Source organism: Xenopus tropicalis, chromosome 8 (assembly GCF_000004195.4).
Source record: "Xenopus tropicalis strain Nigerian chromosome 8, UCB_Xtro_10.0, whole genome shotgun sequence".
Classification (NCBI taxonomy): Eukaryota; Metazoa; Chordata; class Amphibia; order Anura; family Pipidae; genus Xenopus; species Xenopus tropicalis.
In genome coordinates, this window is record NC_030684.2 from 54,574,302 (window position 1) to 54,597,854 (window position 23,553).

At 38.1% G+C, this 23,553-nt stretch overlaps 1 long non-coding RNA gene across 1 annotated transcript; it reads right to left on the bottom strand.

Annotated features, from left to right (window-relative positions):
• Positions 1-4,677: 4,677 nt before the first annotated feature.
• On the bottom strand, positions 4,678-23,553 carry LOC116406910. Its single transcript, XR_004219871.1, has 4 exons — positions 23,404-23,553; positions 23,156-23,266; positions 12,706-12,796; positions 4,678-6,236 (listed from the first exon to the last, which is right to left on the bottom strand). It is a non-coding gene; the product is annotated as an uncharacterized LOC116406910 (long non-coding RNA).

The following is a 23,553-nucleotide window of genomic DNA, read 5'->3' on the forward strand; positions in this document are numbered from 1 at the left end:
CCTAATACAACTTGTAGAATAGTTATTTATTTTATATAAGTAATGTATCTGGGTGCATATGGACCCTGAAACCTATTTTTAATACAGGTACGGGATTCATAATCTGGACACCCATTCATTTATTCATAATCTGGAAACCCAGAAAGCTTCTCATTATGGGAAGACCATCTTCCATAGATTCTATTTTATTAATGCAAATTATTAAAAATGTTTTCCTTTTTTTCTGTAACAATAAAACAGTACCTTGCACTTGATACCAACTGCAAAAAATATGAATCCTTTTTGAAGGTGAAACAATCCTTTATGGTTTATTTAATATTTCAATGATTTTTTAGTATGGTATAGAGATCCAAATTATGGAAAACCCCAGATCCCAAGCACAAGAATAACAGGTCCCATACCTGTATAACAGTAGCCTAAGAAACCTTTAATTGTTCTGTTATTGAGATTATAAATATAGAAAACTCCATATAATGAATGTTTAAGTATAGGGAAATAAAATGTGGCATTATGAGATTGTGCAACTGAGTGGGGGCTATATTTACAATGCTCAGTTTCCAACCACCCAATCAGTTGTTGCGTTATGTCTTGGATTAATAGCATGTCCTGACTTTTAAGAAAACATATCATTATTTAAAGCTCCAGAGGCTGCAGATCTTCTTTAACTACTAAATTAACAAAAGGTCATTGCACATGTGCAGTTTTATTTTTCATAATTTTTATAGAGAAAATTGTAATAATTGGATGTAGATTGTTTGTTTCTCATTTTAGCCCATGGGAATTGTATCACATATAGTACAAATGAGCAATTAGCACCCTAAAGGACACCAGTGTACCATGGTTCTATTGAAAGTAATGTAAACCGATACAATGCAATGTTAATGTAAACAGTAAACAATGCAAATTTTTCAGCAGCTTAGCAAATTTTTCTTTGTTTTTTGTGGGTAAATTATTTTACATGCTTTATATATTGGCCTATCTCTGTATTTACAAGAACAAATCTGGTTGGCTGGAAACTGGCAAGATAAAGTGCTCTTTTTTTTTAAGTTGTGCGTACCTTTCTTTGTTTTCTTTGTTGAAGCTTTATCAAACAGCTCAGTGTCAATGACAGTTCAAATATGTTAAGGATTACATTGTAAAAATCTAAGAGGAAATCTTTCCTCAATTTCTTCAGCATATTTCTCTTTTTCAGAGAACGGCTCTCCCCGTGAAGTGAAGTTTCATGAGAGTACATAATAAAGAGCGTTGCAAGTAGTAATTCTTCCGAGTATGCTGTGATTTATGTGCCCCGCATCTTTATTTGGATGAAAAAGACTGCAAAAACAGGAAGCCAGGCGTAAGCCGGCTGACATAAGCACATACACAACAAGTAATTAATTGCAAAACAGAGAAAACCTACAGAGGACATTACAAGATACTGCATGCTATGTGTAATGCTAATATTGTGAACAGCTGGATAGCTAGATGTTGATAAGAAGGCAAGTCATTTTAATTTGCTACAAGCTTTAGTTTTTAATTGAACCTATAAGAATAAAAAATCTGCTGCAAGCAAAGCAAAAAAGAAGAGGAAAATTGGCACCAAATCTGATTTTTTTTTTTTTACCCAACAATGAAGAATGTAGTAAATGTTCTGAATCTGACTACAAATTAGAGTTGCCACCACTGAGAAATGTTATCTAAGATTTCTGGGCAGACTTGGCAAGAGTTCTGAAGTTGATTAAATCTGTGCTATATGTTTGAAAAATAACCAGGGGAAAATGGTCTGTTTCCTTTTGTTTAGAAGATATTTTTATATGTGTCCTTTATAGGATAATTGTTGGATAATTACAGCTCAGTATTTCACTAAATAAAGTCTACATAGATTGTGAAATGAAGGAAATAAAGGCACAACAAACCTGCTGATGGTGCAAAAGTCTTCACCTTTTCAGAATGACTTTTCATCTGGCACTCACTTCAAAATTCAGTGCCTAGGGTGGCACAAGTGCTCCTAGAATGAGTACAGGGAGGTTCAACCTTGTGCCCCTTAGTGCTCTTGTACTTGTGCCCCCAGGGGTCATGAATGACCCCTTTTAAATTTGATTTGCTTTTTTTGTTGAATTGTGTGGTAGAACCCTCTAGGGCCTTTAAAAATAGTTTATAGATTCCTATGAGGACTGCAATGTATTTGTTGTACAGTTAATGCTAGTGTTATCCATGCTCCGCATCCATAGTGGAGCACAGTAGGGCACTTGCAGAAGTTTGTATGCAATACTTAAAGGACAAGGAAAGATAAAATCAAAATGTTAGGCATCCCCCAATGATTGTAATAACTTATCTTATACCCCGGCTGGTGTGGTTTTCTCCTAACAGAAGCACCAACCCGGGGTAGCTGCAAACGATTGATTGATCACTTAGATTGTAAGCTCTACAGGGCAGGGACCTCCTTCTTACTGTGTCTCATACCACATGGCACTTATTCCCTGTGTATTTATATATATATATATTGTATTTATTTATTATATCACTTGTCCTCCCTGTGTGTAATTTTGTATTTTGTAAGATTGTACAGCGCTGCGTACCCTTGTGGCGCTTTATAAATAAAGTTATATATACATACCCTCTTCCTTCCCTTGTCTAGCTTCGGAATCCCATGCCGGCGCATGCACAGTAGAGTGAAAAGGCTGGCTTTTCTTGTTAAAATTAGTCTTTTCACTCTACTGCACATCTGCAAGTGGTGCGAAGACAGAAGAAGATCTCTAGCACCTACCCCGGGCTGGTGGGGTTTTGGCAGTTTATCTGCCCTGGAGGGCTTATACAACTAACTTCAGTCTGAAAACCGGCTAGATAATGATTGGACAGGTTTGATTCAGGGACCGTATCAGCTCATTGACATGGTCCTTCCTCCAACGGCTTCTCTTCTTGTTCTTGTAATTCGATCGTTTGGCCCCTTTTATTTTTTTTACATCTGTGTGGCTATTGTTCCTTTCTTACAGTGAAACCATACACAGTATAGGAGTACAGAAGTCCTTTATGAACTGACTTTGTACATTAAGGCTCGGCTACACAGCCAGTGTGTACCTGCTGTATACTAAGTGAGCACTCTATGGCCGTGTGCTTTGCAGGAAAAATACCAAACTATATCTGACTCTATAAAGATTTTGCTGCAGGTGTCCATATACTTTGCACTTTCTATGTAGTTTAATAAATCAATCACATTGTGTATTCTATAGAAGTAGCATTGCAAATTTAAGTGAAATATGTTATTTCTTTGCCATTAATTGATTCAGTTGCTCTTTAAATCTTTTTTCAACTTTCCTGTATTTTGTCTCATTTTAAAAGAATTTCCCCCACTTTATAGTACCACTTTTTACCACTTAAGCAACAGACGTCAAATGATTTGCTCAGTAGTTTGCTTTTCTGGAAGCAGCAACACTTGGAGCTGAACTGTAAATACAACACAAACGTTAATACAAAACAAAGATTACAACAACAACTACACTAATTATTATTGTTATCAGTCTGTAGGCTCAAGCACCATTTGGGATTGGTTAAATGTTACTTCTATAGATGAAAACCAGTCACAACACCATGGAAATCAGGGGTGAAACAATAACATTGGTCCAATTCTGAACTGAGACAAACTAAAACAAATAGTGATAACCATGTGTCAGCATAGAGTAGATTTAATTAGTAGATTAATTAAGAAGTAAAAATGCGGGCTGTTTCAGTAATATATTGTAGGTGCTGAATTGCAGTTACCGATAGCAACTAATGAAATCTTTAACCACTTTTAAGCTTCCAGTTTCAGCAGGCTGAAATTACAGTAATTGCTGATTGATTGCAGTTGGCAACTGCAATAGTGTCATTTTAACAATGTAAATAATCACAATAAACAGAAAATGTAAATTATTCCAGAGCTACTTACAGAGGAAATTTCGTATACATTTATTACAGGATATAAAATTACACTAACATTTTTTGCATTTGCCCAGTTTAGAACTGAAAACATCCTGTTCATGGACTGCTGCTTGGTAATGTCGACCCACACCCGACCCTAACCCGCTGCTCCACCACCCACACCTGACCCTAACCTGCCGTGCCTCTGAATTTATAGAGCCACGTCCAACCCTCCCCACCATGATGTTACGGAAGGGGCGTGGTCAAGCAGGCACAAGTAAAGTCACAGGCAAAGAGAGAGAGGAAGAGCTTAACCCAAACCCGCTGGTGGGTGTGCAGAAGTTGGCCAGAACCGCAGGTAAAACCATGGTACTGATATATATATATATATATATATATATATATATATATATATATATATATTCCAGTTTAGTAAGATTCTTTAATAGGCCATTTAATATGATTTAGACTCTGTTGGTTAAGCCTTCTTTTACAGTTGTAGCTATTTCTCCAAACTTGGGTTTATACGAGAAACAGTTGGATAACTGGTAGTAAAAAACAGAAAGGTGTCATTAGGTACATTAATTTAATAGGGGACTATTGATGGCAAAATAAATAATTCCTAGTATTTTGTCCTATATCCAACAACCTTAGAGTACCATGATCAATACTTACACAATTGATTGTCAAATCATGGTGGTTAGGGTAGTTAAAGACCGCTTTGTTTGTACATATTTTGCTTTACTTTCATCAAGAGCCATTTATTCCACTTCACCACCCACATAAACACATATGTTCCAATCCTACATAACTGATAATAAAAGGCAGCGCAACACAGTTGACAGTTGCCATGCCTATCTCTCTGGATTTGTTGGCTGACCAGGAACATTCATATGTGAAACATATCTGGTCCTGACTGCAACTGCATATTATCCTCAATAATTTAATATATCTAAAGTAGGGCACTGTATTTGACAATCAGATGAAATTTGCATTAGGCATTTCTGGGCCATAGTTACACAAGTTTATCACATGAAAATGTGTGGGTGAAAAGGAAAAACTTTTCTACTAATTCATTATCAGTTTTTTTTCCCCATAGACTTCAGTATAGTTGTTATGTGATATTCAGCAAGAAATGTTTTTTTTCTCATTGAATTGCAAGTGTCTCTACAAAGGAGCTGTGTGTGGTGTTAAGTGAAGTATTTGTTGTCCAGCAATAAGACAGTTTATAATTTCATGAACTGCTTGAGAGCTGTAAAGAGTGTGTGAATATAAGCAATGAAATCCATTTTATTCAATTTTATGCTAGACCCTCCTGAACTTATATGTAATGCATGCTCTGCCTAGGAATGACAGGGACAAATAATTAAAATTCAAAGAAGAGCATCTGCCACTTTTCTGGGAATAATATTTTCTACATCTTGCTAAAATTAATTTTAAAATCATCGTTCCCTTTAAAGCTTGATTAATCAATCCAAGAGGCATATTATCAAGTATTTATATAAAATATATCAAATAGGATTTCATCAAGGCAAGAATAGAAAGCATTGTAAATAAAGCTGTCAGTTTGAAACGGTATGAAATAATTTTCCGAGTAACAGTCTTTTATCTAGAGAGAACAACAGAATGGAACTGAGAGCAAAGTGAATGTAGCACTCCTGTTATTCCTGAATATGCTAATGGCAATATTCTTTGGAAGCCATGGGTTGCCAGATAGCTCATAAAAAACAAATGCGGTTCTCTCATAGCCACTGATAAAGAACTGCTACATACAATATGTATGACAGAGCTGCCTAAAATAATGATGAACAGAATCCACCAAGGGGAGCCCAGCAAATGACTGAAAGAGAAAAAAAAGTTGAATTTATCTTCATAGCTGGAAGCTTTGGGTATAAATTGAACAATTTAAATTAAAGAGGAGTGTGATAACTGAAAACCAGTTTCCAATGACTTTAGAGCATTCACCTAGTTCCTCTGTTAATATGTAGCTGGGGATTTCAAACCATGCCTTTGTAGGTGCACAGGATATAGCCAGCATTGGCTTCTGTTATTTTTATTTTTTTGCACAATGTTGGTTCCTGCAGATCACCTTGAAAAACTGCATGGTGTTTGCCCCCGTTAGGAAAAACTTCTTTCTTCATCCTCTTGCTTTTTGATTTTTCTTTATCTCTCAGTGGGGTTGATACAATGAGGAACAAAGTGCTTTTTCATTCTCTTTCAATTCGAGACTCAAAATAACTTACTTTTCATGTTGGAAATTCAGGCCCCACTGACAAAAGAGATATTCAATAAATGCCTTAAAGACTTTTTTTTTTTGGTATTTGCTGGGGCCCTGAACTTCTGTGCTGCTGGTCGGGGTTCTGAAAAGAACAGAAACATTTTTATAGTAGGGTGTTATTGAGGACATATGGCCTGGGTTGAAATTGCTAAAGGGCCCCTATGTGGAACAACGTTGTAGGCATTAATTGTATAATAGCTGTTAGATATATTGCATATATCAAACTGTGGCACTCTGGCTGTTGTGGAAGTAGAACTTTCAGCATCCACTAAAAGCTTATGCATATTCTTGAGGTCCATTCCAAGGATGCTGGCAGACCCCAATAGCTGAAAGTTCAAAGGCTGGCAGTGGCAGATTTGTCCACTGGGCACCCAGAGTCTGCCTCCACCCCTCCATCAGCCCCTGTAAGGTAAACTATAGGAAAAAGTTGGTTGTTACAAGTAAAGTTAGAGCATTTAAGCATTTATGGTCATCAGGCATAGGTACCATGGGAACATCAGTGCTAAGTACTGTAGATTCAAAACACAAGTATGAGTTCTTATGCTCCCACCAAAAACTGACATTGTGTTATTGATGTTGAGTAGAGCTTTTTATAGAAACAAAGTTTTAAAAGTACAATTCTAGAATATTGTGTTGATAAAAATGCTCTAATTATTTGTTAAAATGTGAATATTTCAAACTTCGGTAGCTAAAACATGGCAAGCTTATATAGTCAATAATATGTATTTCAACATCAGCACTATTTGTGAAACAGCAAAAAATTCCCTAAATGCATAAAATGACGCACGTCAAAAAAAAAATCATATTTGTCATAATTGGCGTTATTTTTTTTGAAACGTGACTATTTTTGTTGTGCAGCTAAATTTTTTGCTGAAAATATGTGCGTCTATTTCATGAAATAATACGCCAATTGCGAAACACAGAAATTCATTGCGTATCCATGCCTTCGCTCATTACTACTATTACATTTTTGAGCTTTTTTAAGCAGTCGGATTTGGAAAAATGTTTAGAAGAACGTGATCTTTGTTGCAGTTGTTTCTTTATCAATTAATTCCAATTCAAGCTCTTTAATAAACATGCTTGTGATTAAAAGAATAAGCAATGGCATTTTTTTTACAATCAAGTTTCAAAAACTCAAATACAAAAATTGATAAATCAGCCTTCAACAAATTGTTGCTCTAATTCATAACATGCACCAGAAATAGGTAAACACTGTGATCCTTGATTCCAGACAAACATGAGGAATAGCTACAATACCAGTGGAATCTATATGGAGAATGAAGTACATGGAAAGGGAAATGTAACATCAGGATACTGGGGAGGCATGCCAAAACAAAAAGGACAACAGAAATAAAACTACCTGCATTTATATGCTACATTACATCCCCTGGGAATAAAACTGCTGTCACAAGTAATCTATCAATCAAACTGTCTAGCTGTATTCTCTCCATACATAAACCCAGCTCTGGAGTAATAGTCTAATTTGTGTCTGTCACAAAGACTCAGTACATTTAAGTTGGATATTTGTGTGTATCCTTTTACCAGACTACTCAGTTTTAACGTACATTTTTGGTGGACTGGGTGCTCTTGACCGTAAGTAGTTTGATGTATTTTCTAAGTGTTTATTTTTTCCCCCTGCAAGCTATTGAGGGGTCAAAAATATGTATATGCAAGCTGAGGTTTACTTTTTGGACATTCTTTTTAGCAATTACCAGTATTAAAGGTAAATTTTTCTTTGTGAAAATACAATTCACTCCATATCCTCCAGAAAACATATTGTTTATTTAGCCTGTGGGTATTTTGCTGTAATACATATTGGCTATTGGCCTTGAGAAGGTCTTCACTTTTGCAAATGTCCATTTCAATGCACTCAGGGCAGAAAATGTTTTCAGACTAACCAGATATATACAAAAAGAGAACAATGGTTATAACCGATGCAAAGGGTGACTTCCCAGGCAACAAACACACCTCAAAACCCTTGGCCCACCGAGAATAGACACTAAATTGGTGGCAATTTAACAAATTACCTTGACATCAAATAGATGTAAATGCATTTATGACACCTAGATTATAAAGGTATCATCATTTGAAAATAGGTAATTTTCCACAATGACACACAACAAATGATTTTAGCTGTCATGAGAGGATGTCCTGAAAAGTTACCAGTAGTACTTTTAAACCCAGTGATCCCCAACCAGTGGTTCATGAGCAACATGTTCCTCACCAAAGTAGGTGGCCATTTACACATTTCTGACTTGGAGGCAAGTTTCAAAGCACAAATACACAGTTTAACTCCAAGAAGAGCCTCCTGCAGGTTAGCAGCCCACATGGGGCTACCACATAGCAAATCACAGTCTGTATTTGGGGATCCCTGCTTTAACCCTACTGTCTTAATTTTTCTTACTGTGTGTCACCATTAAAGAGCTAGGGGGTATGTTTGTAGAAACATGATAAAACTGTATTCACTATTCAGTAAAAACTATTCACTTTTTGAACTAAATTGAATGAACTAATTTTTATTGTTTTAAACTTTTCCAGATGTTATTTGATCTTTAGTTTTAAAGTACTGGGGATTTTTAGGTAATGAATTTGTATGCTTCTAATTTATTTTAATAAAATACAATATTCACTTTTTTAACTAGTGGTAATTGAATTGGTGTTTATAATATTTATTTGTTGCTTTATATTTCTGGTTTCCTAGAGTAGATTAATATATTTTTAGGGAAACCCCACCACATAAGAGGTCATTAACATTTCCCAGAGCTGCAAGTGTTAGAGCACTATGGGGCATAAGAACATGCTCATCTAACAAGCACTTGTGCCCCAGGGAATGCTGAAAATCCAGTGTAGTGTTGTATTAGGGTGAAGACACATGGAGCTACTTAGTAGCAACTTGTTATGGCAACTAAACACCAGAAAATGGCCTGCTATAGGCAATACTGAGAATTGCCCTTGCTAAAACACACGTAGAGACAGTTATCTGTAAATGATCTGCATTGTCTATTTTTGTAGCCATGACAAGTAGCTGCTACTAGTAGCTGTCTGTCTTCCCCTTAGATTAAGGACCCACAGAGTGATTCAGTTATCTGCGATAGATCTTTGCTATTGTGAGTGACTATCCACTGAAAAATGGCTTTCCATACAAAAGAAGTCGCCAATGGAAAGCCATTCACATTGCTTCATTTTCAGACTTTGTGTGACTTCTGAATACCGAAGCATTGTGAAGGGCTTTCCACCAGCGACTCCTATTGTTGCCGGTGGAAAGCCATTTTGGAGTGGTTATTTGCTTGCTATAGCAGAGATCCTCTCTGAGGGTCCATACCCTTAAGGTGGTCATACACTGTAAGATCCACTTGTTTGGCAAGGTCACCAAGTGAGCGGATCTTACAGTGTATGGCCATCTTCTCCCGATATGCCCACCTATACCCCTTCACAATGCTTCAGTATTCAGAAGTCACACAAAGTCTAAAAATGAAGCAATGTGAATGGCTGGGTGGGTGATATTGGGCTAACTCAATAAAACGACAGGCACCATTGGCTTGAGGACCATATCAACGAGCCAATCCGATCCCCAATGCAATGGAAAAATCAAACCTACCTGATCGAGATCTGTCCAATTTCAGGTCGAGGAGGTCTGTCGGTGGTGCCCATACATGGGCAGATAAGCTGTCGAATCGGTCTAAAGACCAATATCGGCAACTGAAATTGGCCTGTGTATGGCCACCTTTAGAGGTAGTAAAGACAGGGCCCTGTTATGACTTGTGCTTTCAGACGCCCTAACTTGTGCATACGAATGACACGCAACTTAGGGATTAGGTAGGGGATGGGACGCAGGCTGAGCTCAATTCAAGGAGCTAGCCACAGGTCTCTGTGCTCCAAAATTGAAATGGCAGCCTCTTTTGCACTTTGTGCACTGCATTCTGTTGTGTAAATAAGCCCTATAATCTATATGAAATCAATGTATTTAGACCTATTTGATGCTGAAGTAATTCATCACACCACTTTTTTAGTTACCAGCAAAATACAATTGCACCAGTAAATGTGTTCCCATTAATGTACAACATTTAGTTACAAAGCCATTCCCCGATTTGATTGTACGGTAACTCTGAAAACAAAAAGCATTTGAACAAAAGATAATATCTCTAGTTTACTGCCATCATTACTGTCATACATCACTTCAAATTGTTTTAGAGGATCATTACGGTATTTATGAACTGAGGAAGTTGTCTGTGAAGAGGCAAAGAAACCTGAATTTGTACTCAACACTTTTTTTTCTGTGCTTATTCCAGAATTGTAGTTGACTTTTTTTTTTCTTATGACATGACATATTTACAGCAAAATAGTACATCTTTTCTGTGACTTATGCCTTGTCATCAAAATTCAAGTCCTGTGTACAGACAAAGAGAGAAATGTGCTTCCTACTCAAAAACTCAGCTTAATTTTCAATAAGAAGCAGTATGTTGTTCGACAATAAGAGCTTGGATTAACAGTTTGGTTTCTGAGAGAGTGAATGGAAATGACATACAAACTACCTTATATTAAGCCTGATACAAACCAACAGCCAAACATTGTGTAGCAACTTACATGCAATAAAAATGCTAATGCACTTTTGAAAATAACACTCCTATCAATTTTTGTCCTGAAACATTTTTGCTAACCTAAGTTTGCATTTTCTATTTACAGTCATTTTTATGCACATGTTTCTCCTCAAATTCTTCAGTTATGTCCTTAAATACGTCAAGCTGAAAAGTATATTTTGCCCTTTTTCACAGTTGCAACTAATCCCAGTCCTTCTGGCACTGTTTTACCTATCTTAGGCGGCTTTTCTATAAACGTAGTGCTATCATGCCACAGCCACCTGCACCTTGCATAAACATGTTAGCTAATCTAGTTACTCTCATCATACGCTTTAGTTCATCTATATTCATGCTAGACACACAGTGCCCCTTTTTGATTGTAATTTAAATCAAAGCCCTGTTATCAAAAGTTAACCCAGCGGTCAGAATTGGACTGCATTTGAAGCACCCTGGTGCCCATCAGTTTAGGGACTGGAGCTGAGCTGATTAATGAATGATAAGTTCTCTTATATTATAGAGGAGCTTACTCAGTGCAGATGATTTCTCCCTTTCACCCTGAAAACAGCTGAAGTAAGACTAAACAGAGATGATCTTTTTCTGTCATTGCACCCAACCTCCTTCTTAATGTTACAAGGATAGTTGCCTGATGAGCAAAATAGATGAGCAGGTTTCCCTGTGAAAAGAACACCCATAGTCTTCAATGTATTGTGTACTGAAAAAAAAGTCGCCATGGATTGGAAACAATTGCAATGAAAAGCGCTTATTGACTTTAATGTGTTTTGCAAATTTTTGCCATTTCACTTATTTTTTGGCAAAGTGACAATTTTTTTTTGGCGAAATACACATTTATTCTTATGTAATTTTATCATGTAATTAAAGTACATGGCCATCATATGGTACTATTGGTACTATTTACTATGTAGCAGAAGTAAAAATCCCCCTAATCTTGTAGGTAGAAATGAATATTATAACTGTCACCTTCCATAAAAGCTTTCATAGATCTGCTGGGGGTCCCTGCCCATGTTTTAAATGCGGGGTGGGTGTGTTCTAATGGCCTAAAGCTGTAGGAGAAGAATAGCCCTGAATTCATGCAAACAAATACAGACAGTCCACGTACAGTAGCTGCTGATTAGTTTCTATCCTACAGTGCAGTACGCTGAGTGCCTCCAGTTCCCCTGTACAGCCTGGGAAATAGGCAGCAGAAAGTGGAACAGATGGGTGGGACAAATAGGTTTTTTTTATTTCGCAATAGGCAGGCATATTAAATATACATTATGTACAACCAAATAGACATTTTTTTACAGTAGTCCTTTTTGTGACATCTGTGCATTACAAATTTTGATAGGTATAAATGCATTCAAATCTATGTATTGGGTTATTACCTTGCACTGTGGCTTATGTCAGAAGTCTTAGTTCGGTGGTTTCAATGTGATGAAAAGATTTTTTTATTTATTAACAATAAAACAAAAAACCTATAAGAACCTTCATGTAGTCATTGTGTGGTATGCAATTATTTTTCTATATGATCGTTAAGTACCCAGTGGAGTTGCTAGCCGTTGGTGTTTTAGGGTTTACTGCCGTAGGTCCTGACCTATACCTGTTGTGATGGGATGTCTATTTAGATATGGTTGCCAAATTTCTCTAAATGTGTTAACCTTATTATTCACCAGCCCTGTACTTTTTTCCATTACCATTATTTCTCCAAGTTTGGCCTCTACAGCGGAACATGATTAGAGTATTGGGCCTTTTCAGTGTCTTGCTATGATCATTATAGCTGCTAAGAATATTTTGATTATCAAGCATTTAGTGCTTTCACTGTAAGAGGCCTCTGAGGGGAGTAGGTTGAGTAGGGCTATTTGCCGTACAACAAAAAGGCTGTACAAGAAAATAAATGTACACACCGAACATACAGGTTAAACAACCAATAATTCTGACAAAATATTATTAACAATAAATATAACTAATATCACTTACTTTGTAAATCACTACTTGCTTGAAACCAATGCATTTAGAAAGAAACAAATAATCTCCCTCTTCCTATGGCTTGTTGATTTATTTTAATTGCCTAGAGAGAGAGAAGGTGATAATGAGCATGGGGTTCATTCCATTGTATTCTAAAATTGTAGATTGAAATATTATTGTCTGTGGAGTAATTATTGAGAAGTTTGATCCAAATATGTCCTGGCAGGTATAATTGAAGTAAATATAGAACACCAAGACATGAAAGTGGAGGTTAATAAGCACCTATGTAGAGTAAACACTAAACAAGAATACAAAGTATAAGAAGAGACAGTTTCAATTGGTTTAAGGAAAAATACTATAGGATTTAGGTAAACACAGTGCAGCTGAGGAAATTGGATTCTTTCCACTAATATATTACTGCACTTTTCATTGCAATAACAAAGACAGTATTGTATAAATGCTACGGTACAATTGCTTTCTTCTTTCAGTTAGAGATCATTAGATACCCTAAACCTGATTATCTTTTTGTCCCTATTAGGAGCCTTAGGAAACCGTGAGAAAATCTGTTTATCTAACATAATATTTAATAGCTGTACTAAGGCTGGTACAACATTGCACACATTACAAAAGTCATGAATTTAACAAGGGAAACTCACATTAAGGAATCAAGTAGGCAGAAGCACATTTAATAAAGTCGCCTTTAATCATGGGCTTTAAATACAACATGCATGGATTCATTTTTACTGTAACGTAATTGCCATTTTTACCAGCTAGAATGTTATACTTAATTTATTAGACTTTAGCTCTGGAGGTAAAATAAATGAAGCGAAAGATGGTACAAGAGGCAATTGAGAGGTGTTTCACATGCAGATGCGTGCTCATTTGGCCTCATGGATTCTAGAGTATAATTCTTACCCTCTCCAAACAAGAAGGGGTTATGTGGTTTCTGCAGGTCCATATAGAAGGGTTTAAAAACATTCCATTATTAAACAAAGGGAGCAAATGTGTTAGAGGGGTGCAGGAGTCTAGCAGCTTCTATGTAGTTATTTGAAACTACAAGGGACTTGGTTCCCAGTAAGGCTGTACAAAAGCTCCCCTAACTTTACAACCTTATCATCCTTAATATATTGTATGTGTTGAAGAGAAAGCTAGCATTTTCTTATTTCTCTCTCTACTTGAACTGTAGGAGAATGACAAGAACATCCTCTGAAGCTAGAGGGTCATAAAAGCACAAGGGGTGAAGTGAGCTCAGCTTCCCCTAGAACGAAGGCAGGGCCGGCAGAACAAAGAGCAGTTATCTGGTCTGCGGGAAAAGAAAAACGACTGCAGCAATTTCTCAAAAAAATATGGGAGTTGCTTTATTTACAGAAATAGCTGGTTGAGAAGCTCAGTATCTTCTGTTCCAATAAGTTTAATGTCCCTCTAAATCTCAAACATCACATCATGTCACATGAACACAAAAAATAAAATGTCAAAATGCTGAACGCATGAATAAATCGATTGGTATACTGCTGGGAGAGGAAAAGAAGTTCAATGGTTCATGTGGGATGATTTCAGAGTTGCAAAAGTTGCATATTTTGCTATGTTTCCTATTACCTATAGCAATCATTGGCATGTCATTTACCGATCACCTCTTTGAAAGCAAACAGTTGATTGCTTATTATGGGTTTCTATATCCTTAAAAACTTTGCACCTTGTCTACCTGTTCTCAGGCTGTTTAAACCTTTCACTTCTCATGTGAAGGCTAAAGGGGCTTGAATTCCCTTTCTACGAAGGACTCTAAATACAGTAATTTAGCCACATTTCCATTCTAAACAGTATCAAGTATGGGCAAAATATTAAATGATAGCAGGTATGACATGTTAAGGGTGATATCTGATTAATATATCTCTCCACGCAACAGTGTTTATAGTTGTATTATTTTAATAGCATTAATTGTTATTAACAGATTGTAATTTCTGCTCTGAGAGCAAGCAGCAATGCATTGTTTTGCAATATGTTACAAATTCTGTTTGCAGCAAGAGGTTAAGCTCTATAAGCAGTTTTGTCTTATTCAATCAGCATTTTATTGATAGTAAAAGCCAAGTCTCTATTCCTTTGTGCGTATTACAGATGTTTTTTTTCTTGTAATTTATGAAACACAAATGCTGACAACAAAAAAAAGTTGTTTAAAAGCTGTTATGTGAATTATAATTCTATGTTGCTGGAAGTTTATAACCGTCAGTATTATTTTAATAGTGTATGGTTCAGTTATTAACCTAGATACAAACATTAGAACTGTAAAAGCAGGAATAAGAATTGAATTCAGTGTACTGAATTGAAATCTATAAAGCTTTGGATAGCTGCCATTAAGAGTATGATGACAGGAAGAAGTCTCAATTTACAACAATGACTATCAAGGCACCATAGGTCTCATCCGTAGCAATGCAGTTTCTCTTTTAATAAACTGTGAATATTAATAAATTAATGCCCATCTTGCAGCAATTAAGTCCTTTCTGATTGTCGAAAATCTGCCTTGTCTTGCCATGGTGATTCTCCATATCTCCCCCAAAGGGAGAAATCTTCCTGATAATCATCTTACAAGTAAATAGTTTTTGTGTGTGGAGAGGTTATGTAACTGCAAGCAGGGTCAGTTAATAGCAGTAGATCAATTCATTGACTGAAGAAACACCAAAAGTGATACCTCGCAAGAAAGGAGCAGATTTGTTATGCGGTGTAAAAATGGCAACAAAACTCATCCCATCCCCAGGCGTAAAAAAAAAACAAAAAAAAAAAAACAAAACAAAAAAAAAAAACAAACGCCTCCCTTCCCCCAGAGTTCCTTAATTGGACATTAAGGAGCATATTTATTATGCTGTGTAAAGAACAGCGAGAAAATCGGCATCATTTTTTATGTGTTCGGAAGGCAATCGTCTCCGTTTATTTTACACAGCTTTTTACGCTGTTTTTTTCTGCGAATTAGTTTTACACAGCATAATAAATATGACCCTTAGTAACTCTAGGGGAAGGGAGGCAGGGTTTTGTTTAAAAACAAATGGTATATATAATACCAGAACTCATCGCTCTCGGTGGAGAATCCTGGAAAAGCCAAACACTTCCGTGCTGTTTTGAAAAAACAAATCGATGTACAGCTCCCTCTTTAGCCAACCCCTTTGATTGGGTCTCAGAAGTGTAGACAAATGTAGTGATGGAAGCACATAAAAAAGAAATAAAAAACATATGGTGCAATACGTATATGAAATAACCCGCAGTGCAAAGTGTAAATAGTGAATCCACTTCCACTTGTACTGTCACTCTATCAGGTTACCAGATGGTAGTGAATAAGGGCCAAACATAAATGGGATAACTTTTGCGTTAAGGGAACACTAGGATCCTCAATGCAATAAGATAGAAAGGGAAAGCAGCGAATAGTGTGATAACATTTATTAAAAATGATTATAAATACAGTACAACCAACTACTCTCAATTCAAAGTAATAAACAGGCAAACATGTTTGGTTACAAGTTTGTGGTGTGCACTTGGGTCTGTCTCATGACAAAAGAGTGAGTGTATCCCCCCAAAATGTTGGTGAGAGGTGGTCACAATAAATAGGATAAGCTTCCCAACTGCATATATTGTGTGTGTGCAACTCCATTACAACTTTATCTGCTGAAGGGACCCTGCCAGACCCATGGAAGGCTTGCACCACCAGTGCAGTGAATGTATTATATTTTCAGGTGTTTGCATTTCATGTTAAACTTAGATCTCAGAGTAAATTCAGAAGTAGATACTGGATTGATGTGTAATTGGCCAGAAAATACCAGATCAGATATTCTGCGAGAGCAGTTGACTGTTTAATCTCCCTGATTCCAAAAAATAGAATGCTTTCTCTGCTTCTTTAACATAGTTTAGCCCCTTGAGTGCTTTTCATATCCACATTCCTGCTTTAGTTTTGCTTGAAAAGATGCTTTCTGTAGAAACTGAGCTAAACATCACGTTTTGCATCTGTTTCTTTCCCCTGATTCCCTCAGATATTAGCAGTGGCAGCCTGTTCAAAGTAATATGGTGCTGCTTTGGATGTTTGACTTATTTGCACCCACCGCAGGGCTGTTTGCTTGACAATTTGTTTTTGAAACATAACTCCCAAATCTCCAGCAGAGATTTTACAGGAACAAATGATGGATAAGTGACCAGCACTCCAAGGTCCTTTTTAACACATTTTAGGACATATGTCTTTCTAGCTAAACAGAATGGAGGAATTCAGTCCCTTGGTTGATTTATACTTATATGAAAATTAAGATTGTTTGGAGATGGAGAGTACATTTGTGTCACTATTTAATTTATTTCTCCAGAGGGGGAACTCATTGCAATCACTACACTGTTTTATTGCACTCAGCTGCTTTGCTTAGTGCGAAATGCTGCCACATTAGATGTTGCACATCCAAAATAAAGCAATTCTCATGCAAAACTTCTGCAAAGTTTAAAGTTAAAAGATTTAGAGGCTATTAATTTCGGAGCCTACTTTTTGCTCAGGGAACCATTATTTACAGGAGAAGCCTAAAGCATCAGAGGTTCTATTGTAGAGAAATGCAAACCAAGAAAGTTTTATAGTACTCTGAATATAAACCATAGCACAATCTGTAAGTTTTTGCACAAGCCTTTATATAATATATACTTTGATTTGTTTAGCTGTAATTAATCTTAAACAATATTTTTGTGCTTTGCCCAGGAAATGTTTAAATTTATCATCAGAGCTGACTATTTAATATAGTAAGCAGAATTAAGTGATCCCCAGGATTTGTCCCCAGAGCTGGTGTAATTATTGCATTGCAATATCTTTGCGAGTTTAACAAATGGAGATAAAGAAAGGCTTGGGTAAGCTGCTTTATGTAAGGTTCATGAAGACAAACTATACAACTTGTATTACCTGTGTGTGACTATTTTAACAAGTGCATACCCCCAAATGCAGCAATAGTGACTAGTGATGAGCGAATCTGTTCCGTTTCGCTTCGCCGAAAAATTCGCGAATCTTTGAAAAGATCCGCGAAACGGCGAAAAATTCGCGAAGCGGCGAAAATGTCGTGCGACAAAAAAAATTGTCGCCCGCGGCTATTATTTTGTCACGCGCGGCTCTTGTTTCGTCGCCCGCGGCTCTTGTTTCGTCGCCCGCGACTATTCTTTTTTGACGCCGCGACAATTTTTGGACGTGCGGCGAAATTTTTCATCCGTTTCGCGAAACAATCCGCCAATGGCGAAACGCGGAAATTCGCCGCGAATCCATGCCTGGCGAAACTTTTCGCCCATCACTAATAGTGACCAAATGCAGGTATAGTGACCTATAAGCAATAGAAGGTAGCAGAAAGAAAATGGAAAATTAAGGGAACGTGTAACAAAACATTAAATAAGAATAATGTTCACTTTTTATTAAAACATAGTAATCATTGGGGGGAAATGTACAGTTGTAAAAAACCTTTATGCACCTGTAACTTCCAACCTGGAATATTTTGTGCAGCTGCATTGGTTGTTCCCCCTCACACAAAGTCACTTCATAACTAAAATTTGTCTTTAAAGGTCTGCTAGAAATTGAACAAGCAAGCTCCAGGTTTTAGACTACCTTTTGCCTAACCACTGGGCCAGGAAAGTAAACAAGAGGTTCTGATAAAGTTTGTCATCACTTAAATAGGCTTCATTGCCTATTTAAGTCCACAGTTGCTGGGAAGAAATCGGAAAGTGCCTACCCCAAACTGTTGGCAGAAAGTAGGAAGCCCGGGGGGTCATTTGTAAACACTGGGAAAATTTGTTCCTGGTAATAATAATGCAGAGCAACCAATCAGAAGTTTGCTTTCATTGTTCTACCTGAAGCTGGCTAAAACAAACTTAATAGGTTACTTCCCAGGAGCAAAATTGCCTAGTGTTTATAAATGAACCCCACAGAGTTGTTAAAAATTGGCAATATAGCATATTTTGCCTAAACTTTTCTTTAACATTGCCCAGTAGTGTAGGGCACCAATTCAGCTGTATATTTTAGATACTAGGGGGCACATTCATCAAAGTACGACTGGTACGAATACAAAAAATGTGTAATTTTATTTAAAGGTTACAACTTTTGCGTATTTTCTGTGACTTTTTTGTACATTTGCGTGACTTTTTCATACTTAGAGACAAAAAATGTAACCAAAAAGTGTGACAAAATCACATTGTTGCGCCAAGTACGAAGGTTTCGGATTCATTCAAGCTTCGGTATCGTGACTTGGGCCAGGTTGGAGCTGCAGAGTGTCATTGAGCCCTATGGGAGGCTTTCCTTGGGCCAGGTTGGAGCTGCAGGGTGCCATTGAGCCCTATGGGAGACTTTCCTTGGGCCAGGTTGGAGCTGCAGAGTGCCATTGAGCCCTATGGGAGACTTTCCTTGGGCCGGGTTGGAGCTGCAGAGTGCCATTGAGCCCTATGGGAGGCTTTCCTTGGGCCAGGTTGGAGCTGCAGAGTGCCATTGAGCCCTATGGGAGACTTTCCTTGGGCCGGGTTGGAGCTGCAGAGTGCCATTGAGCCCTATGGGAGACTTTCCTTGGGCCGGGTTGGAGCTGCAGAGTGCCATTGAGCCCTATGGGAGACTTTCCTTGGGCCGGGTTGGAGCTGCAGAGTGCCATTGAGCCCTATGGGAGACTTTCCTTGGGCCAGGTTGGAGCTGCAGAGTGCCATTGAGTCCTATGGGAGGCTTCCAAAAACATGCACAGAAGGATCAAAGTCAGCAAGGTTTTTCCGTTGTTTGCGATCGATACAAAAAAATGTAACTTTTCGGACATTAAACTATAAGATACGATTTTTTTGTATTTCAAAATACAAATGTTTCGTACTTTAAAAAGCACAATACAAAAAAAATCGGATTAAATATGATTTTTTTGTATTGTGCTTTTTAAAGGTACGAAAATCGTACTTTGATAAATCTACCCCTATGTTGCTTATTGATGTACAATTTTTATACGACTGTTGAGCTGGCATAGGAGGGTCTGCCACTGAATCTGTATGGGTGCACCCTTGTGTTCTGTGCCCAGAGCACCCTGTACTTTCACACCGCCATCACTTCCAGACTGCATTTTAAATTCTGTTCCTAAATCCCTTTAAAAACCTGTAGTCTGTAACAAATCCTTCTTCAGGTTGTTTTAAATTCACCTGCCCAATTCATTTACATGCGTGTCATTGTATTTTCCACATCTTGCAATTTGTGAACCTTAATGCTTAGAGCTGAGCATTTCTTTATGATATGCCACATAAACATTACAGTAAAACTGAAAAATATCAAGGTTACTTTTAAATATTTATATCTGTTGAGAATATGTTTCATATTTTATGAATTCTACATGTTTATGACTTATTTAGCATTTTATTTAATTATGGAAATATTTTCAGAGCCTAAAGCAATAAATCATCTGGTTTACAGCTAACTTGCAGGAGTTACACTTTTTAAATACCTGTTACCCTATTAAAGAATTTGCTGACTTTTTCTATTTGCCCTTATAGAAATAATGAATAGCAGATGATTGAGCAGTTTTCTTTCCTCCTTATACAAATTTAGTCTTTAAATTTAGAACACTTTCTACCTTTTCACTTTTTCCTTAGGGACAGGCTACAAAGTCTACAGTACTGGCACTCAGCCTGAATCCAGTTAAGTAAGCAGCTGCAGATCAGTTACCTTGTTACTTGATAATCACTTATTTTATGTGAAGTCTATGTCACACATGACACATGTGACAGAGAACAAACTATGGGAACAGTTGGGTGTGATGAAGTGTTGAAAACAAGAGGCAGTAAAATCCATGACAATGGCAACGTCAATGGTATGCCCTCTCCAAACCATCCCCCACAGCTACCCCTTCAAATTACCAGTCCACACTTTAGTTGGTTGAAAAGGCCGCAGCCAGTTTATTCACCACCTATGATAACCATGACATCATTCAATAACATCATTTAACCATAACATGTTAACATCATTGGGTACGTCACAACTAACATTAAGCCACTGAAGGCTGCCATTTAGTGGGAGCTAATCCTGCCCCCCATCAGGTCCCTGAGGTTCGCCATCCCCTTTAATCTGGCCACCGGCCAAAACTACCTATCCTCAGGCCTAACCTTCTGCCTTTGTCCTAGCTGCGACTGTGTCCCCACCCCTTCATTACCTGTCCTTTTCCTCCTTAACTTAGGGCGGGAGCTGGTGAGTCAAAATGGTGCCCACTCTTTTAGCCCTTCCCCCACTAACAGCTAGCCCTCACTCCCCTCAGCCAATCCGGTTATCCTGCCTTCCCTGACTCCCCCACCTACTCTTTCCCGGGCTTTTCCTGGCATTGTCATGGCCCCTCCCTTCGAGCGTTCCTTACTCAGTACTGGGCATCTGGTGGAAGGCAGGAAGAATCAGGAAATGAAGCCTTTTTAGCCACCACCTACATATCCTGAGTCATTAAAGAGACAATATACAGTATCCTTTCCATGCAGTCACTGAGTAGATGCTATAGAAAATAATGGGCTGCTTTAACTTATTAACACATTTAATAGCACCTAAAGGTAAAATTGCTCCTGTATAACTGTCCTTAAGAGGATCCCCTCTACTGGAGGTGCAGGCTACCAGAGCTCAGAAACAAGGTAATTCCCAGTGCTGATGTGATTGATTTTATATTGATTTTCTGATAGATATAGGTTGGGCAGGTCCTCCTGGTATGCTGCCGACGTTGTCTGAAGGAACCAGGGATTACCATGTAACCAACCTTTAGAAGGTATCCTGCTCTCAGCTTTTTAGAGCTATTGGATGTCTACATCAAAAATCGTATGGAAGAACAGAGAGCCAGTGCTTGGCCAAATCCAGGCAGTGACCAAGGCAAGTCCCCCAGGGGTGAATATGCAACCCGCCCCCCCTTCTTTCAGGGTCCACACAGGCTGCACAAAGCCATCACACATAGCTGAACTAAGGGAAGGCAGGCAGAATAGGTAAATTCCCAGCACTCCCTCCCCCCCAGTGTAGCACCCTAGGCTCATGCCTCTTTTAGCTACCCCTAGTTTTTTCCCTCCAGGGAGCCAATCATAAACAGGGAAGGCAGGATTAAACCCTAGCCCACCCCCCCCCCCAACTACCTCCACCCAAAGCTCCTTCTTAACATAATCTGTTCTTTTCAGTAGTCTCTCTGTGTCCTGACCTACCATAAATTTGCAGGCTTGCCAGCAGAGTTCAAAGGGGCCATATTCCTCTGTCTTCTGATCCTCTTCTGTTAGAGCGTCTACATCAATCTTGGAGGAGCACACACAGTTTAATCCATGTCCTGAATCTGCTTTAACTGCACAGGCTCCTGCAAGATCTGTATTGGAGAAATGACCGAAAAGAATCAGATAACAGACAGAAGATGGCGCTATTAAATGACAAGGAAAGGCTAAGTCACTTGGGGGTGCCAAAATGTTAGGCACCCCCAAGTGACTTAAATCGCTTACCTTGTACCCCGGGCTGGTGCCCCTGTTAGGAGAAAACAGCACCAGCCCTGGGTACCTGAAGCGAGCACTTCCTCCTTCCTACTCACGCTGCAGCCAATTGTCCAGGACAAACACATGCGCAGTAGAGTGAAAAGCCGACTTCTCGGTTAAGTTCCACTATTCTCTCTACTGCGCATGCGCGCACGATCGTTCAGGAAGGAGGAAGCGATCGCTGCTACCCCGGGCTGGTGCTGTTCTCTCTGTACAGGGGCACCAGCCCGGGGTAGAAGGTAAGCGATTAAAGTGTGCGTACGAAAAAACGCATGCCATATTAGCCATACACGCCATTACTTTCGGAAAACTACTGTTCTGAAAATGACCATTTCCCTGCAAACTGAAGGCTACATCACTCTAGGGCCAACACATACTTGAATAAATAACACTGCAAAGTCCTTATTTTATTGCCAAAAGCTCATTAACTGTACTTTTCTATAATTACTGCCTGTCCCAAGTAGGTGTTAATTTTCGCACAGACTAATGCAATATTTAGCGCATCTAGCGCTTCATATGTGTTTGTGAATCATGCATTAGTATTATTTCTACGCATGAATTAACGCATGCATTAAAATGAATGCATTGCGGTAGCGCACTATTTAACGCACTCGATATGCGACTTAACGCATGCGATGATACTTTAGTGAATCGCACTTTTTTTTGCATCAATTTTAACGCAAAAAAGTATGTGATAACATTTATCACATTGAATCAACCCTAATAGCTCTTGTGGGGGGGGGGGAGGATTGAAGGGGGGGCAGTGGAGTGAGGTGGAAGGGGAGGCTGAGACTGGGTAGGGTTTAGTTCGCCTTTAAATATAAACACCTTGACTAAGTTTTCTCTCTCCATAAATGCATATTGCAAAAGTAAATTTGTCAAAGATATATATTTTTACTCCATCGCAGGGACAACATTTAGAAAAAACAAAAATGTCCTTTGCATTGGTCCCAAATACACCCAGCTGTGCTGCTGCATACATTACCTATTCTCAGAATAATCAAGTCTTTCCTTTAGTTCTATTCCCGTGTCAGTCATTGAAACTGTAACCCCGAAATCTTGTCTCACAGAATATAAGGAATCAAAAAAGCAAAATCTACAAATAAAGATTAAAACACAGAGAAAATAATACATTATAGAAGCTACACAACATATTTTCAAGGCCAATAACATTTTATGCTTCTTGGACTGAATCTTAAATTAACTATGCCTAATTTTCTTAGCAAGGCTCACTAGTTTTTTGAATGAAGCAACAGCTGCTTTGAACAAAAGATGAGGAGGAATGATAAAACATGGCTGTGACTGTTTCGACTTATCAGTGCAAATTCATACTGGCAGCTTGTCACATTAGGGTGAAGGCATCAGATGTACACCTCAGCTGAA